Genomic DNA, 19,884 nt, shown 5'->3' on the forward strand with positions numbered 1-19,884 from the left:
TTGGTTTTTTTTTTCGGAGCTGGGGACCTAACCCAGGGCCTTGCGCTTCCTTGGTAAGCGCTCTTCCCCTGGGCTAAATCCCCAGCCCCTTGTTTTGTTGTTCTAATGAACTCACTCGTCCACTCACTCGATCACTCCAGGCATGGACTTGTAACCCTTGCACTTTGAAGAGGAAGGTGGAGACCGGGAAGATTGGGAATTCAAAGTACACCTTGGCTACAAACCAAGTGTTAGATCAGCCTAGGCCACAAGAGACAAGGCCTTCGGAAGAACCAATAGCTGGACAGATGAGTTGAGGTTTGGCCATAGGTTAAACATAAGCTTGCCAAACATGTGAGGGGTTCCACCAAGGTTGGGGAGAAATGAGAAGGGTGGAGACCAGTATCTCCATCACCCTCACACCTAGGTGTTTACCAAAGGTCAGGGGAAATGATTCAGCAGTTTATCCTTCCAGGTTTTTTATTTTTTAATTCAAGGAAATGAAACACTAAGTTCACACAAAAGCTCATATACAACTGTTTCTTTGGTTTGTTTTTTTTTTTGTGTGTGTGTGTTAAGGGTTCTTTTTTAATGTATAAAATTATTTATTGTCAATAAATTTTTATTTAAGTGGTTGGTTTGATTTCTTTGCTGTCCATCCAGGCACTCTGAAAATAGCCCTTTCTCAAGGGCATCCAGTTGTGCGTTTTAGCCCTGCATAATAAGAACATGGGAGTAATGGGATGAGTAGTCAGTATTCTAGAACCATCTACATATAAAGTAACAACTGGATAAAGATTTGCTCAAAAAAGGTTCCCAACAGGTTAAGAGCTACTCAAGTAGCATATGGAAAACCTAATGGGAATGTTTCTTTGGTTTTTAATATTATATATATACACATATGTACGTTTATGTATATATGCATATATGCATACATATATAGTTTTTTCTTTTTATTTATTTTATTTTATGTATATTTTATTTATTTATTTATTTATTTTGGGTTCTTTTTTTCGGAGCTGGGGACCGAACCCAGGGCCTTGCGCTTCCTAGGTAAGCGCTCTACCACTGAGCTAAATCCCCAGCCCCTATTTATTTTTATTTGAGTACACTGTAGCTGTCTTCAGACACACCAGAAGAGGGCATCAGATCTCCTTACAGATGGTTGTGAGCCACCATGTGGTTGCTGGGATTTGAACTCAGGACCTCGGGAAGAGCAGTCAGTGCTCTTAACCACTGAGCCATCTCTCTAGCCCCACGTATAGCTTTTAAAGAGCCTCATGTATCTGAGGTTGGTTACAACTTATTATGTAGTTGAGGGTGACTTTGAACTTCTGATTCTTTGACCTACCCCTACGAAGTGCTGGGATGACAGGCTTGCACAATCCCACCATGATTAGGTGGTGCTGAAGCCCTCTACCGACTCCAGCCCTGAAGGAGAGTTTAGAGTTGTTCTGTTGTAAGTGACAGAATACAGAAACAATCCAAATGTCCCTCAAGTGTGGAAGGGACAAAGAACTGAGCTGAGATCTCCCGGTAACGGATGAATGTCAGCTGGTGAAAGTAGCCAGACTCAGGGCCACACACCGTGATTCTACGTGTCTGACACAGCTGCAAAGAGAGCACTGGAAGAAGACAACCATGAAAGAGCTGGAGAGATGGCCCAGCAGTTAAAAGCACGCACTGGCTGTTCTTCCAAAGGACCTGGGTTCAACTCATATGGGGGCTTACAACCATTTGTAACTCCAGTTCCAGAAGGTTCAGTACCCTCTTTGGCCTCCTTCTTTAACAGAGTCCCAGGCCTTAATAGACCCCCAGACCTTAGCATGACTGACTCCATAATGGAAGTCACGTAGACAGCTCGGCCAGCCACAGTGAAAACAAAGACCTAATCCATCGAAGTCCAGAGTTCTGGGAAAGTCTCTGAACGTACTAACCTTGCCTTTTGTCTTAGATAATTCGACTTCTGGCTAGCTGTTCTTGCTAAGTGAAATATGTCAACCCAGAATATGGCTTTTGTGTTAAAAAGCTCACCCCGAGAACGGCTTGGTTGTGACACCTGGTTCCCGAAGACCCAGTGGCTAATAAAGACTTTTGATTAGCTCAACCCTGTGTTCAAGCAACCTTCTCTGGTTGATATCCCATAATACTCCAGCACCAGAAAACATACCAGTGGTTACCAGGGGCCTTTGGGAGAGGAGGTGACAGAGTACGATGAGACTCTTCTGTGTCTTGTTTGTGGAGGTGACTGCCAGACTGTATGCAATTCGCAAAGCCATCAGAGCTGCACGTTAAAACAGGTGACCTTGCTGAGTGTGACGATTTGAGAAGATTGTTTCATGCTGGAGGCTAGCCTGGACTATACAGTGAGTTCCAGTCTAGCCTGGGCACATTTCCAAAACAAAGAAGAAAAAATAATAATTGAAAGACAGCCACATCATGGTGACTCAGCGTTTCATAGGCTAAGGCTAAGGTAAAGGGCAAGGGCGGGGGGGTGTAGCTCAGACGGTAAAGCTCTTGCCTAACTCACATAAAGGTCTAGGTTTGGTCCCCACACCATAGAAATTGACAAATGTGACAGGGGACACCTGCAACCCAGCATCTGGGATGTAGAAGTAGAGGGATCAGGACGGTGTGGGCTATGTAAGACTCTGTCTCAAATCACCCACAACACAGAGTGCCCTTGTAGCTGTGTGGTGGTGGTGCAAACCTGTAATCCCAGCCCTGCACGGGAGGCAGAGGCAGGCAGATCTCTGTGAGTTTGAGGCCAGCCTGGTCTACTGAGTGAGTTTCCGGGCAGTCAGGGCTACACAGAGAAACCCTGTCTCAAACCAAAAGGGAAAAGAAGTGCCTGCATAAATAAAATATGAGATTCCGGGACTATAGCTCAAGAGCTGGCTTGCCTAGCACAAAGCTTCTTAAACTTTTCCAATTTCCACTTCTTTTGGTTAGAGGTTACTCAGTTCCAGTTACACGGGTGTATAAAAACAGGAATACAAAGAAAACACTCACCAATAAGTCCTAAGGAAAATAGTGTAGCTGGGTATGGTGTGTCACGCTTGTAAGCCCAGAACTTTGGACGTCCAGTCAGGAGGAACGGAAGTTCAAAGTCTTCCTCAGTTACACAGTAAGCTGCAGGCCATTGTAGAACTTCATCAGACCCTGTCTCGGAAAAAGAAAAAAAAAAAGAAAAAGAAAAAAGGAAGGAAGGAAGGAAGGCAGGCAGGCAGGCAGGCAGGCAAGAAAACAGTCCTTCATACTTTAAAACCAATTAGTGGTGGCTGGAGAGACTGCTGAACCCCTACAGGACTAAGCACTGCGCCTACTGCTAAGCAGACAACCTAAGTTTGATGCTAAGAATCCATGTGGTGGAAAGAGAGAACTGACTCCTGAAAGCTGTCCTCTGAGCTGTGTGAGCAAGTGTGCTTTAGTACACACACACACACACACACACACACACACACAGACACACACACATCCATACACATTCACATAACCACGAAAGCATGCATGCACACACAGACACAGACATACATATACACACATACACACACACATTCACACAACCACACAAGCATGCATGCACACACAGACACAGACATACATATACACATATACACACACATTCACACAACCACACAATCATGTATGCACACACATACACAGACATACATACACACACACACACATACACAACACGCTCACATACATGTTCATACAAGCAGGCATGCATACACTTACACATTAACTCATACATATGCACATGTACACACTCATACATATATACACACACTCACACACATAGTCACATACACACACACACACACACACACACAAACACACACAGACTAAATAGATGTGGAATCAAAAAACCTACCATTTATTAAAGACTATGCCAGCCAGATGGTGGAGGCACACACCTTTAATCCCAGCACCCAGGAGGCAGAAGCAGGAGAACCTCTGAGTTCAAGGCCAGGCTGGTCTTCAGAGTGAGTTCTAGGACAGCCAGGGCTACACAGAGAAACTATGTCTGGAAAAAAAAAAAAAAAAAGACCATGCTAATGAGGTAGACAGTAGATGTACTTGTTAACTTTCCAATAAAGAATAAAACCTTGGCTGACTATTTGATACTCTCAACTCACAGCATCTTTTTAATGCTTTTCAGAACTGATTAATATTTTGATTTTATGTCCCACTGCTGAGAATGTTGATTTGCATAAATGCTTGGTACAAAAAGACAAAACTGATTTTTAGGGCCATTTGAGAACGTGTTGGAAATTCTTTTGTAATCCCAAGCCAAAATTTTAACAATTTTGAAAGACAAAATTCAGGTTAGCAACTCAAACAGCAATTTTAAAGTTAAAACACAGTAGCAATCTACTCCAAAGATACACTAATTTTATATTGTATTGAGGAATAAGAAGAAAAATTTTAAAGTATTTCCTTTCTGTAATTAAGGTATTACATTTCTCTTTTTGAAGATTTGCCTTTATGGGGGGCTGGAGGGATGGCTCAGAGGTTAAGAGCACTGTCTGCTCTTCCAGAGGTCCTGAGTTCAATTCCCAGCAACCACATGGTGGCTCACAACCATCTGTAATGGGATCTGCTGCCCTCTTCTGGCCTGCAGGTGTACATGCAGATGGAGCACTCAGATAACATAAAATAAATCTTTAAAAAGAGAAATGGGTTTTCTTGTCTTGAGAGAGAGAGAAACCTTGTCTTGAGACAGAAGAAGACAGAGAAAAGAGAGACAGAGAAAGAGAGAGAGAATGAAGTTCTAACCACTGAGCCACCTTTCTAGCCCAAGATTTTTTTTAAAGATTTATTTATAATACACAAGTACACTGTACTTATTTTCAGACACACCAGAAGGGGGCATCAGATCTCATTACAGATGGTTGTGAGCCACCATGTGGTTGCTGGGAATTGAACTCAGAACCTCTGGAAGAGCAGTCAGTGCTCTTAACCACTGAGCCATCTCTCCAGCCCCCAAGATTTTTTTTAATGTATGTAAATACACTGCCATTGTCTTCAGACACACCAGAAGAGGTCATCGGATCTCATTACAGATGGTTGTGAGCCACCATGTGGTTGCTGGGAATCGAACTCAGGACCTCTGGAAGAGTAGCCAGTGCTCCTAACCTCTGAGTCATCTTTCCAGCCCCTGGAGGCTGACTTTCTTTCTTTCAAAGATTTATATATGAATACAGTGTAGCTGTCTTCAGACACACCAGAAGAGGACATCAGATCTTATTACAGATGGCTGTGAGCCACCATGTGGTTTCTGGGAATTGAACTCAGGACCTCTGGAAAAACAGTCAGTGCTCTGAACCGCTGAGCCATCTCCCCAGCCCTTATTTTTTTTTTTTTTTTAATTTTTGAGATAGAATTTCACTGTATAGACTGTGCTGGAACTCACTCTGTAGACCAGGCTGATCTCAAACTCACAGTACCGGGATTAAAGGCATGCACCACCACACAGCTTCTAGAACCTGTTTCTCAATCATGAGTACTGGAGTTTGGATCACAGCATCCACGTGGCATAGCACACAATAGCTGTAACTCCAGCTCTGAAGGATTCGACTCCCTCTTTTTTTTTTTTAAAGATTGATTTATTTATTATGTATACAGCATTCTGCTTGCATGTATGCCAGCAGGGCACAAGAGGGCATCGGATCCCATCACAGATGGTTGTGAGCCACCATGTGGTTGCTGGGAATTGAACTCAGGACCTCTGGAAGAGAAACCAGTACTCTTAACCTCTGAGCCATCGCTCCAGCCCCTTTTAATTTGAAAAAATTTTTTTTTTTTTTTTTTTTTGGTTCTTTTTTTCGGAGCTGGGGACCAAACCCAGGGCCTTGCGCTTCCTAGGCAAGCGCTCTACCACTGAGCTAAATCCCCAACCCCTTCAACTCCCTCTCTTGACCTTCGTGCATACCACCCCACTCACACGTGTGTGCATGTACTCACAGGGACACACACACACAAGCAAACACAGACAAAATAAATCGTTTGCCTCATTTGTTTTGAGGTAAGGTCTTGATGGGTAACCTTGGCTGGCCTCAAGCTCATGCAGATCCACCGATGTTTGCCTCCCAAGTGCTGAGACTAACAGTGGAATGCCAACACATCTTTAAAAAAAAAAAAAAAACCAACTTTGCATGTTCAGTAAAAACACCGCCATTCGAGATCTACAGCAGGCTGGAGTCTAAGCTAAGGCTTTTCAGGCGGTGTTTCTGGTGTTGAGTGACGTGGTTTAAAGAGCCAGACTGCTTCTACCTGAGGTGGATCTCTGTGTATTTGAGGTTACATCTGTGTACCTGGTCTGCTTTGTGAATTCCAAGACAGCCAGAACTAGAGGGTAAGACCCTGCCTTTAATGATGATGATGATGATGATGATGATGATGATGATGATGATAATAATAATAATAATAATAATAATAATAATAATAATAATAAAGTATTTGGGGTTGGGGATTTAGCTCAGTGGTAGAGCGCTTGCCTAGGAAGCGCAAGGCCCTGGGTTCGGTCCCCAGCCCTGAAAAAAAGAACAAAAAATAAATAAATAAAGTATCTGATAAGACACAGACAACCATTCTGATTAAGTCAACTAGGAGTACATGAGTCAGGCTGGAGAGATGGCTCAGTGATTAAGAGCATTGACTGCTCTTCCAGAGCCACATGGTGGCTCACAACTCTGTGATGGATCTGATGCCGTCTTCTGGTGCATCTCAAAACAGCTACACTCTACTCATATAAATAAAAAAAAAGAGAGAGAGAGAGAGTGACAGGGTACTCACATGCATAAAATAAATAGGTAAATCTTTTTTAAAAAAAGAAAGTAGGGGGGTTGGGGATTTAGCTCAGGGGTAGAGCGCTTGCCTAGGAAGCGCAAGGCCCTGGGTTCGGTCCCCAGTCCGAAAAAAAAAAAAAAAAAAAAAAAAAAAAAAAAAAGGGGGTTGGGGATTTAGCTCAGTGGTAGAGCGCTTGCCTAGGAAGGGCAAGGCCCTGGGTTCAGTCCCCACCTCCGAAAAAAAGAACCAAAAAAAAAAAAGAAAGTAGGGGCTGGAGAGATGGCTCAGAGGTTAAGAGTACTGTCTGCTCTTCCAGAGGTCATCAGTTCAATTCCCAGCCACCACATGGTGGCTCACAACCATCTATAATGAGATATGGTGCCCTCTTCTGGCCTGTGCATGTACATGCAGGTGGAACGCTGTATACATAATAAATAAATCTTTTTTAAAAAAAAAAAAAAGTAAAAAAGGAAGTAAATGAGTCTTTTATTAGCTAGTGACCAAGAATGGGTTCATAGCTCAGAGTTACAATGTTTTTAAAGGCAAAGACCATAATTTAGTTCCATGTTAAATGAGGGACAGAGTAGCTTTGAAACACTTATTCCTGGCAAAGCATAGTAATTTTTTTTCATATTATTTCAGACATTAGATGACAGCTATTTTTTTTTTACTTGTAACGTCTTGAGTTAATCTTAAGTTTGGGGAAACAATCATTATTTTGGTCAATACATCTGGACCATGGTCAATGTCATGGAAAGCTCAAATGTGTTGCCAGGCAACATTACTATTGAGGGGGCGAGGGCTGAGAACCATCTAAGCCAGAGGTTCTCGTGGGTCACCATCCCTTTGGGATGTTGAAGGACATCAACAGAGGTCACATATCAAATATTCACATTACAGTTCAGTAGCAGAATTACAGTTATGGAGAAGCAATGAAAATAATTTGAGGGTTGGGGGTTACCACAACATTAGGAAGGGGAGAACCACTGGTCTAAGCAAACACAAAATGGAATCAGGACAAGATGGTGTTTCCTTACATACTGGGTCCTGAACTCCATCAGCTGAGCTATAATCCAAATCCTTTTGGAACAGCCTTGTTCTATGGGCTTAGTAGACCTGTTGTCCCTATGTTCCCAGGCCAGCCTTGAACTTGCATCGATTCTCCTGCCTCTGTTTCTGGAGTGCTGGAACCACAGGGGGAGGCCAGTACAGCCTGTGCTATTTACTCCGTGCTGGCCTACTACTCGCTATAGAATCCCACTCAACTTTGAACTGTGGACAAGTTTCCTGCCTCAGCCTCCAGAGCGCAGGGATCACAAGCAAGAACCAGCCCCTGACTTCAGCTCTTTAAAAGGTTATGATGAGAAAACCTTATCCACTTATCCCCACGTCCCAGTTTCCTACAGTCTTCATTTGGTGGGAATCCAAATTCCCTACTGTATAATTGTTCTCAAAGATTGCCTGTAGTGGACGTTTGCTGTTCAAGTTTCGCTCCACCTTCGATTCTCTGAACTGCCTGAAAGTTTGAGGGATGTATCTTCTCCTGGATTAATAAAAGTCAAGACCAACAAGCCCTCTCTGCTGTCCTTCCACAAGGACCCTTACTAGAGCTCCCGGTGACCTCAATTCAGAGACAGCACCCCAGGGTTCACCCACCTGCTAAACTCCTTCTAGAAGGGTACGGAGACCCCAGGACAGCTCAGGAATGGGCCAGAGGGAGACAGAAGCCTAGAGGTGTCAGCGACTTCCGACCTCTTAGCTCATGGGGACCTGCCACCGACCTCCAGGTGGCTCAGTTGTAGAGGGTTCTCAGGTGTGCAGAAGTCTTGTGCACTGGCCAACACTTTCCTGCCCTTTCTCCGCTAGCCCCGCCTCCTGTGGGAGTGGTCAAGGAAGGCTACTTAGTGCGGAGACATCCTAGGTGGCCTGGGGCTCTGGCTGGGCCTCAGAGACTGCCAGATGACTGTCGCTGTCATCCACCGACATCCCGGTACAGTTTCTTCCAGCTCCTGGCACCTTGTTCACCCAAAAGCTCTGAGAACCACAAACTCCCCAGGCTGGCTGTACACAACTCTGCAGTTTCCACATTTCCAGAAAAGTGGTCTAGGACCTTCCCCCACAATAGACCAACCCAGGCTCCGCCAAATTCCTGTGGCTAGCCTGCCTCTAGGGCATTGAGAACATTGAGAATCTCACACCCTGCAGCCTCTCCCCAACTAGTCCCTAGCAGGTAGGCGTCTCTGAACCCCTGAGCTCCCTGTTTTAGGAATCAGCAGAATCCAGCACAACCCTGAGAAGACTTTGGACCAGGCAATAGCTGTTTCTCACTGCAGCCTGGCTCAGGGCCTTGGACTTTGCTCCCAAGTTAGGGTGCCTGTTGCTTTAGCAGTGGCTTCAGCTTTCCCAAGGGGCGTCCCCACAACTGGGACAATATGGAAATGAGATGATGTAACCCGCGGAAGTTTCTTCTTCCACCGCAGCTGGGTTAGTAATGGTACTTAGAAGGCAAGAGGGAAGCTTGGTTCCACACAGAGGTAACAGGCATTGTTGCTTTAAATGTTGAGAGTCTGACTTTTTTTTTTTTTTTTTTTAAGATTTATTTATTATGTATACAGCGTTCCACCTGCATGTACACGTGCAGGCCAGAAGAGGGCACCAGATTTCATTATAGATGGTTGTGAGCCACCATGTGGTTGCTGGGAATTGAACTCATGACCTCTGGAAGAGCAGACAGGGCTCTTAACCTCTGAGCCATCTCTCCAGCCCGAGAGTCTGACTTTTGAAATATTTGTTTTAGGTATATTTAACCACAGGGGAACATCGGGAAAACTTTCCTTTTGATAACTCAATTCCAGGTGCACAACAGAGCACGCATAAGTCTCCTTAAGAAACAAAGTAAGCTAAATGAGGATTAGAAGTGTCTACATCAAAGGTCTTTGTAAGGTCCGTGTGACACATTTCATAAAGACAGACTCTACAGCCAGGAAGTATGGCACATGCCTTTAGTCCCAGCACTGAGAGTGAGTCCCAGGACAGCCAGGCTACACAGAGAAACTCTATTTCAAAAATAAATAAATAATAAAATAAAATAAGTCTTTTTAAATTTTTTTTCTTTTCTTTCTTTTTTTTTTTTTTTCGGAGCTGGGGACCAAACCCAGGGCCTTGCCCTTGCTAGGCAAGCACTCTATCACTGAGCTAAATCCCTAACCCCTGAATAAGTTTTTAAAAAAGGTAGGTTCTACAGTTTTATATATTGATGGAGAAAAAAGAAGTTTATAATAAGGGTCTAGGGGAAGAGGGGCCAGTGTAGCCCCCAACACATAGATAGCAGAAAGTTCACCAGGCTGGAATGCACAACTGCTCCAAGCCTTCTTGACAGATAATGGGTTAATTTCTTTTCTAGAATGAACACCCACCCTACCTGAGTGCTAGCAATTCAGGTTCTCCTGGTGCTTATCAGGAAGCACAAAGACCTCCATGCCCCCCACAGTAACTGACGTCTCTGTGCCAGACTCCAGGGAAAGCACATGACCGACAACATTAAAGCACGTGAGGGGGGTTGGGGATTTAGCTCAGTGGTAGAGCGCTTGCCTAGGAAGCGCAAGGCCCTGGGTTCGGTCCCCAGCTCCGGAAAAAAAGAACCCAAAAAGAAAAAAAAAAAAAAAAAAAAGCACGTGAGGAAGCTCCTTCTGAGTTGGCTGGGGAGCTCAGAGGGAGCGCACTTCAGGATTGACACATAGGAGCAAGCTAATCCCTGAAAGATACCAAACATACCTGTGGGAGCCAGGTGTGCTGGTGCTTCCAGCTGCTCAGGCAGGGGGATTCTGAGTTCAAAGCAAAGAGGAAGCTTAGGAAGGATGTGGAGAAAAGGCAGGAGGAGGAAAGACAGAGAGAAAACTAAGAAAAGTTCTAGAGGCCTTGGAGACAGGGACAAAGGCAACAAAGTGGCAATACTGAGAGGAGTGGGTGTGGGCTCCTTAAAGCTCAGGGCAATAGGCGTGGGGGAGATCGAGGAGGGAATGGTCTTCAACAGACTGTGCCATCGGAAATGTTTGCATGTACAGGAAGGTTCAAAACTGTTGCCTGCTGCTCTGCTCGGCACTAATCTATTTGTCTATTTTACATTTCTTTATTTAATGGATCTGAGTGCAAGCACACAGGACACAATGTATACATGTGACGGAGGAACCAGCCAGCTTCTGTCTTAGCCTTACAGTACTGACAAACTAGGCTCCTTCCTGTTTAAGACTAAACCTCTGTTTCACAAGTATCTGACTATTCACTGCCTGTACCCTGAATTATGGATGGTTCTATACTGCCTGGCCCAGAAATGATCACCATGTCTTTGTTTCAAAAAGGTTTTGCTTGTACAACCATCTTGCAGCCCTAGCTCTGTTTCAAAATGTTATATGACCACCTATGACCTCCTCGTTATGACTACCTTTTGTTATGACAACCTGTTGTTATGACAACCCGTTGTTATGGCTACCTGTTGTTATGATGACCTTATTATGTCCATCTTGGAGAGACCAACTTGTTACACTTACGATTCTGCTCCTGTAACCCTGCCTATTTCACCAGCCAAATCCCCCATCTGGAAATCCCCTACCCCTGAGCTATAAAAGCCTGTCTTCCTCACATCCAACGCTGACCTCTCAAACCCCACCTTAGCAGGAGACAGCCCATGTAGAGGAATAAAGAGTGCTTGCCTTAATTAATTCGGCCATGATGATTTAGGTCGGTGGTCTTTCTCCTCCCACCTTGCATGCAGCACCAGTGGGCTTTGCCATGAACACCTCAGACCCCTTACCCACATGAGTTTGAATTCACATCCAGTCGTTGTGTGTTTAAAAACCTGTGACTGTCGTCAAATTTTCACAGCCCTCACATTCAGTCATGACACCCTATATGAAGTTGGGATACACAATTTGAAAAGCCGTAGCTTTGGCTAAAGAGATGGCTCAGAGTGAAGAGCCCTCGCTTCTCTTGCAGAAGACCCAAGTTTGGTTCTCGGTGTTCGTCAGATGGCTCACAGATCCTTTAAAACCAGGGGAACTCGATGCTTTCTGGCCTCCTAGTATCTGAACTTGTTTATTCACATACCCACATACAGACACAGGGACATACATGTAATTAAAAATAAAAATAAATCTTGAAAGAAAATGAAGGTGTGGCTTGGTATGTGTGATACCTTGTGTTTGGCACACAAGCATTGAAAAAAAAAAAATAGGGTGGTGGTGGTGGTGGTGGTGGTGGTGGTGGTGATGTGAATGCACACCTTTGATCCCAGCACTCAGGAGGCTATGAGTGTTGGAGGCCAGACTGGTCTAGAGAGAGAGTTCGAGAACAGTCAGAACTACACAATGAAATCCTGCCTCAAAGAAACAAACACTCAACCAAAGAGTATACAGGGCTGGACTTCCCCACCCCACCCCACCCCCATCTACCCTGCACATATGTAGCAGATGTGAAGCTTGGTCTTCATTGGGGTCCCCCAAGAACTGGAGCGGGAGGCTATCCCTGTCTTCATTGCCTGCCTGTGGATCTGTTCTCCTAACTGGGCTGCCTTGTCCGGCCACTGTGGGAGAGGATATGCCGCGTCCTGCAGTGGCTTGATCTGCTAGGGTGGGTTGATACCAGGGGAGCTTCCCCTTTCTCAGAGGAGAGCACTAGTGGGAGGAGCTGTGCACAAAGGGGCTGGGAGGAGAGGGGAGCTGTGATCAGGATGTAAGGTGAAGAAATAACAAAGTTAATGGAGGAAAACAAACAAAAAATAAAAGATATCTGATACAAATCTTTTGAAGTTAATTATATACTTAGTTGATGGCTTGGCAAGGTCATCTGCTGATATTTATTTACATAAAGTCAACAAAAATGATTCAGCAAAGTCTCTCATCTGATTTATCAAAAGTTGACGAAAATGTTTCCGCAAACCCATTCCTGCAGTCTTGTTCGTTCTTTTTTTTTTTTTTTTTAACAAATCTTTTTCTTAATTTCATGGATATGAGTACACTGTCGCTGTCTTCAGACACACCAGAAGAGGGCATCAGATCCCATTACAGATGGTTGTGAGCCACCATGTGGTTGCTGGGAATTGAACTCAGGACCTCTGGAAGAGCAGTCAGTGTTCTTAGCCACTGAGCCATCTCTCCAGCCCCTTGGAGTCCCTTCTTAATCCAAACTCTCCTAACAGCCTTCCGGATGTCAATGGCATGAAGGTTAGTCACTTTGTTGTTATCATGGAGAAGACAAATGAACTCTAGTTCTACCATAAATGTTAGGGCCAGCCAGATGGCTCGGCAGGTAAAGGTGCTTGCTGCCAACGCTAATGAGCTGAGTTTGATCCCTAGGACCCACAGAGTGGAAGGAGAAGATCAGCTCCTGTAAGCCGTGCTCTGACCTCTACCTGCTGCCAAAGCACACACGCACACCCTTGATTCCAGTAGTTGGGAGACAGAGGCAGGGTGGTTTCTATGAGCTCAAGGCCGGCATGGAAATGAAAAATAAAACTGGATGTGGTAGCATACACCTGTAATTCTGGCACACAGGGAACTGAGGCAGGAGGATCACGGGGAACTCTATGCTAGCTTGAGCTACAGAGTAAGGCCCTAGCTCCTAAAATAAAATGGACTGTTAAACCACCTGGGAAGGAAGGGGAGCAGGAAAGGGGAAGCCCAGAGTGATGGGGGTGGGGTGGCCATGAATGAAGTACAGTACACACCGAAGAAAACGTCTCTGTGGAACTCACTGTTTTGTATATGATTGTTGGGAGCGATGCGCTTAAAACCCTCCATTATTGATGTTAATATTATAGTTAGAGTTAAGTATGACTGGGTTCATGGAAAATCCCCAGCCATACTGCAGAAGACTAATACAAAGCTGGTGGTCAGGATGTCTAACGATGTGACACACTTGTGACCTTTCTGAGAAACCAGCATCCTGTTGACGTCAGCTGACCACAGGAGCCAGTGTCCTTGGCTTTGCATAGATGTTTCCCACTTCCCCCCTCCCTCTGTTACCCCTGCTATGGTATAAATTCAGCCTTGGGAAAAAATAAAATCTGTGGCCTTGATCAGACTCTTGTCTTGGCGTCCTTCTTCGTGTCTCTTGTCCCCCAATCTCTTCCAGGTACCATCTGGACCCTCGTTGACTGTCCTGCAGGCCGGGACATATGATCTGAAATTTAATTAAGCAGAAGTAGGGACTCGGGATGTATTCAGCTCTGTCCTTAGTACACACAAAGTCCTGGGTTTGATCTCAAACAGTGCATAAATGGGGTGGGGCGTTAGGGGCTTAAGGGGTGGCCCCCTCCTACAATCCCAACACTCTGGAAACAGGAATGGAAGAATCAGAAGTTCCTGGCCATCCTTGGCTACACAGTAAAGGTAAGGACAGTCTTTTAAGAGACGCTGGGTGCAAGGAAGGAAGGGGGGGAGGGAGGGAGAGAGGAAAGGGGGGAGGGAAGAAGGCAAAAGAAGAAGAGTAGAGAGATAGCTTAGCAATTAAAAGTGCTTGCTGTTCTTCCGGAAGCCCTTGGGTTCGAGTCCCAGCCGCCACATGGCAGCTAACTGCTAGTTGTATCTGTCACTCTAATTGCAAAGGATCTGATGCCCTCTTTTGGCCTCCGCAGGCACAAGCTGGGATGTGGTGTCCATATAGACACACAACCAAAACACCCATACACATTTTTAAAAAAAATTCTGACACCACAGGGCATACGCTGTAATCTCGGCTCTCCCACCGCAACATGATTGGCTGAGAATCTCAGGAAGCAGGGTGGTGGGCTAGCCTGGTGTACATACCACAGCTAATAAAGGGACTGTGCCTCAAGGATGGCAAGAAGGGTTGAGGTTGTCCTCCGACTCCCACGTGCCAGTATCCTAACTAATAGCCCGGGGTCACAGCCCTCCTGAGACTTTCTTTTCCTGGGGCGTGTGTTAGAGGCAAAGCTCCAGAGAGCCATTGCCTTGGGTACAGCAGCAGTGGAGAGGGCCCCTGTCCCTAAAGGGTAAGCGAATACATATTCATAAATGCAAAAGATGCCATGGGGAACCCCTAGGGCTTGTCTTGGATTGGAACCTCCCTTAGTGTGCCACAGTAGTTCATGGCTCAATTTACACAGCTTTACCTAAGAATTTGGGGGAGGGAGGGCATTGAAACAGGGTTTCTCTGTATAACCCTCCCTGCCTGTCCTGGAACTCACTCTGTAGACCAGGCTAGCCTTGTGTTGGGAGCCATTTGCCGTTTCTCTGAAGCAGAGGGAAAAGGAGAGAGAGAGAGAGAAAGTCTGTCTGCCAGGCAGAGTCGAGACAGGTTAGGGCCTGTTGGACAGGAGACGAGGAGGTGCGCCTGAGGCTCAAGGCGAGGAGCTGAAGATTCTACTGATCTTGGTGGAAGGGACAGAGAAGTTTTGGGGATGGGACCAAATGTCTTGTGTATTTTTTTTTTTTTTCGGAGCTGGGGACCGAACCCAGGGCCTTGTGCTTGCTAGGCAAGCGCTCTACCACTGAGCTAAATCCCCAACCCCTCTTGTGTATTTTTTAGCAAATTGATTCTGTTAGCTTTGTGGCTTTGCCTCCCGCTGTACTGAAGTATAAGGAGGCCATGAGGAATACTCTTCCTGCTGGCATGGTATAGACCTGCAGCCTTCCCCTACCTGTCTCTGTCATTTCTTTTCTATCTTTCCTATAATCATCCTCTCTGCGCCCTCGGAGGACTGTGTGACTTTGCACGAGCAGGACCAGTGCAGCCTTGAGCTCAGAGATCCACCTGCCTCTGCTTCTCAAGGGCTGGGATTAAAGGCGTGCACCACCACCCCGCTCAGAAAGAATCTATTGAAGATGCTCATGGATGAGAGTCAGACACAGTTTCTCTTTGCTAGGGCCTAGGAGTAGAGGGGCTCAAAGGACATGCACTGTTCAGCCACAGGAAGTTTGCTTGTAACTTCAGAAGACAGCAAAAGCCAGGAGCCGAGAGCCAGGTCCCCACCTAGCTATGTTGGCATCATAAGCCCCTGTGAGCCTCCCAGGACCTGGAAGCAGAATTGATTCCCCACCGCCCATCTCACCCTCTGAGCTTTCTCTTGCAGGAGGCCCTTGAGGAGAAGGGGAGCGGGTACTGGGGAGAGAAATTGGTAAAAGTGGGACTAGTAGGAGAGGAGGGAGGGACAGGGGGATGGGGAAAGGGAATACAAAGTAAATAAATGAATGAATGAATACATAAATATTGTGATGTCTGTTCGTCTGTTGCTTGAACTTGGAAACTATTTCCCCAGTACTAATCAAAGGTGTCTTCCATCGGACTCAGGAAGACAAAGCAAAGCTTTGGGAAGTTCATTTCATCGATTATAAGGAGTGGCTCGGCAGTGCTGAATGCCTGCTGCAGGATCGTGATGAGCGCTCACATCCTAACAGCGTATAACCTGCTAGGTGTCTGTTGTGTACCTGCAACCCCAGCTCTGAAAGGTATAGAAACAGGATGATTGCTGGCTGTCAGCCCGCCTGAAAAAACACCAGCTACAGATGCAGAGAGAGACTCTGCCTCAAAGGAATTTAGGGAGAAATCCAGGAGGACAGAGAGCCCTTCTTCTGGCTTCTGCACGTATGCACACACATGTTTACCTGTGCACGCGTGTTTACCTATTCTGGACAAGGAAGCTGCACTTGCTGACCTTTGCACACACTCACACTCAGACTCCCAAGGAAAACTTTGCCATCCTGAGCTGGGTCCGTACAAGTAAGGGAGCTTTGCCAATCTCTCTAGGCCGATTGGTCTTGGGACGCTTTACAAACAGAGCTCATGTCAAAATACCATTACCCCATGACTTCACCCACTCGGGGCTTCCTCCAACCTGACACATCGAAGCTGTGAACCACTGCATTGTCACTGATAAACATTGAAACTAGACAAAAAAAGTCAGCCGGAAATCTTTCATTCTTGTGTTTGTCTACTAGCACGGTGGATTAGCATTTGGGCTATTATGAATAGGGCTGCTGTGAACACTGGGGAGAAAGATTTTGTGGGGCCGGAGGTTTTCCCATCTTTCAGGGCTGTAGATAAGGGATGAAATTACTGGGTCATTTTAGAGGGTTACTGTATTGGCTATCTATCTATCATCTATCTATCTATTATCTATCTACCTATCTATCTGTCTGCCTATCTATCTACCTATTCATCATCTATCTATCATCTATAATCTATCTATCTATCTATCTATCTATCTATCATCTATCTATCTATCATCTATAATCTATCTATCATCTATCTATCTATCATCTATCTATCTATCTATCATCTATAATCTATCTATATCTATCTATCATCTATCTATCTATCTATCATCTATAATCTATCTATCCATGCGTCTATCTATCTGTCTATCATCTATGTATCTATCTATCATCTATCTATCATCCATATCATTATCATCTATAATCTATCTCATCCATCCATCTCATCTCATCTGTCTATCATCTATGTATCTCATCTATCATCATCTATCTATCAATCATTTATCATCTATGTTCATCTATCTATCATCATCATTCATCTGTCATTCATCTATCATCATCATCATCTATCAAATCTATCTATCATATCATCATCCATCATCATCTATGTCATCTATCATCATTTATCTATCTATCATATCTACCATCTATCTATCATCTATCATCTATCTATCAATCACCTATCACCTATCATCTATCTTATCTATTTATCTATCTATCTATCTATCTATCTATCTATCTATCTATCTATCTATCTATCTATCTATCTATCTATCTATCTAGGAGGCAGTATCTCACTCCAACCCAGGCTGGACTTGAAATCACAGCAATCCTCCTGCTCCAGCCTCCTAAGTGCTGGAATTACAGGCATGTGCCACCACTTTCTGCTCTGTGTTCATTTTCCCCTCTGACAAACCATCTCTTCATTTGAACTCCCAGTGCGTCTGACCTTTCTAATCTCTCCAACACTTCGGACTGCCCACATTGAACCTGAGCCATGTTGAGATGTTCGATGGTCCTGATTTGCCTTTCCTCTGTGAAAGTCAAGCAGAGTTTCACGTGTTTTATCGGCCACTTGCAGATCTTCTCTGGAGAGTGCTCTATTCAGATTCTATTTAACTGAGTCGTCTGTCTTTTCTGGAGACAGGGTGTTACTGTGTAGCCCTGGCTGGCCGGCCTGGAACTCACTATATACACTGCCTCCCAAGTGCTGGAATTACAGGCATGTACAACCTTCTTCCTCCTCTTCTTCCTCCTTCCCTTCCTTCTCCCCTTCCTCCTCCTCCTCTTCTTCTTCCTCCTCCTACCAGAGAGGGTTTCTCCATGCAGTCCTGGCTGTCTTGGAACTTGATCTGTAGACCCGGCTGGTCTTGAACTCAGAGATCCATCTGCTTCTTCCTCTGGAATGCTGGGATTAAAGGTGTCCCCCACCACACCTGGCTTAAGATCCTTTCTGTGCTCCTGCTAAACCAGAACACAGGCATGGCCGTAACATGCAAAAGGATGCTGGTGAGTTTCTGGACCTGTACGTGCCCTGCAAATGCTCTGAGAGCAACCAAGGACCTACTGTCCATACAGACGAAAGTGCTGAGGTTCACACGGTCATAGGCTGGTTTAACATCTATGCCATCTGTGGGGTCATTATAGGTTGGGCGAGTCAGATGATTCTAGTCTCCGATTGGCTAAGGCTGATGGAACTGTCTCAAAGACTTTTGAACAGAATAGATAAAGCATATTTTTCATAAATAAAAGCGAGAAAGTAACTCTTGGGGTAAAAACCCACCCACCCATCTTTGTAAAAAGACTTTATTTATTTTTTTTAAAAGACTTATTGGGGGGTTGGGGATTTGGCTCAGTGGTAGAGCACTTGCCTAGCAAGCGCAAGGCCCTGGGGTTCGGTCCCCAGCTCCGAAAAAAAGAAAAAAAAGATTTATTTATTTATTATATATAAGTACCCTGTAGCTGTTTTCAGACACACCAGAAGAGGGCATCAGATCTCATTACAGATGGTTGTGAGCCACCATGTGGTTGCTGGGATTTGAACTCAGGACCTCTGGAAGAACAGTCAGTGCTCTTAACCACTAAGCCATCTCTCCAGCCCTATTTTTATGTTTAATTGTGTGTGTGTGTTAGTGTAGTGTTGGAAAAAGCCAGAAGAGGAGTTTGGATTCCCTAGAGATGGAATCACAGGCAGTTGTAAGCCTGAAGGAGATGCTGGGAACTAAACGTGAGTTCTTCACCATTCTTTTTTTTTTTTTTTTTTTAAAGATTTATTTATTATGTATAGAGTTCTGCCTGCATATACACTTACACACCAGAAGAGGGCATCGGATCCTATTACAGATTGTTGTGAACCACTATGTGGTTGCTGGGACTTGAACTCAGGACCTCTGGAAGAGCAGTCAATGCTCTTAACCTCTAAGCCATCTCTCCAGCCCCTCTTCACCGTCCTTATCCATGTTCTCAACCATTATGCCATCTTTCCAGCCTTGAATTGCCCATTTTTTGTTAGATTTTGGTCTTTTAAATATTTATTTATCTATATTTAGACTTGTTCCTTTGCTTTATGAGTATGAACACTTTACTGGAAACAGGTATGTGTACAATGCAAATGCCTGTTGGATCCTTCCTGGGGGTGTGGATGGTTGTGAGTGACCACGTGGATACCAGAGATAAGACCTGGTTCTTCTGCAAGAGCAGGAACAGCATTGTGCTCTGAACTGCTGATGTGGAACCACCTCTCCACTCTGCAGGTTCTGTCTTTTATATATTCTGGGCACATGCTCCTTAGAGGTTGTGTAACTGTTAGATATTTTTGTCTATTCTGTGTCTGTTCTCTGTCTTGATGGGATCCATTGATGTCCAACAAAACTATGTTTGTTTGTTTGTTTATTGAGACATGCTCCTGTTACATAAACCAGGCTGCTTCAAACCCTCCATCCCCTGCCTTAACCTTCCCAACAGTGAGATTATAGAAGGGCACCATCATGAACAACTTTTTAATTTTGATGCAGTCTGTCTTAGTTAGGGTTTCTATTGTTGTGAAGAGGCACCATGACCAAGGCAACTATTATAAAGGACAACATTTAATTGGGGCTAG

General features: G+C 44.9%; 1 pseudogene; it reads left to right on the forward strand.

The window, feature by feature from the left end:
* The first annotated feature begins 18,277 nt into the window (after positions 1-18,277).
* Positions 18,278-18,513, forward strand: LOC116890276 (annotated as a pseudogene).
* Positions 18,514-19,884: the final 1,371 nt, after the last annotated feature.

Source organism: Rattus rattus, chromosome 1 (genome assembly GCF_011064425.1).
Source record: "Rattus rattus isolate New Zealand chromosome 1, Rrattus_CSIRO_v1, whole genome shotgun sequence".
NCBI classification, from domain to species: Eukaryota; Metazoa; Chordata; class Mammalia; order Rodentia; family Muridae; genus Rattus; species Rattus rattus.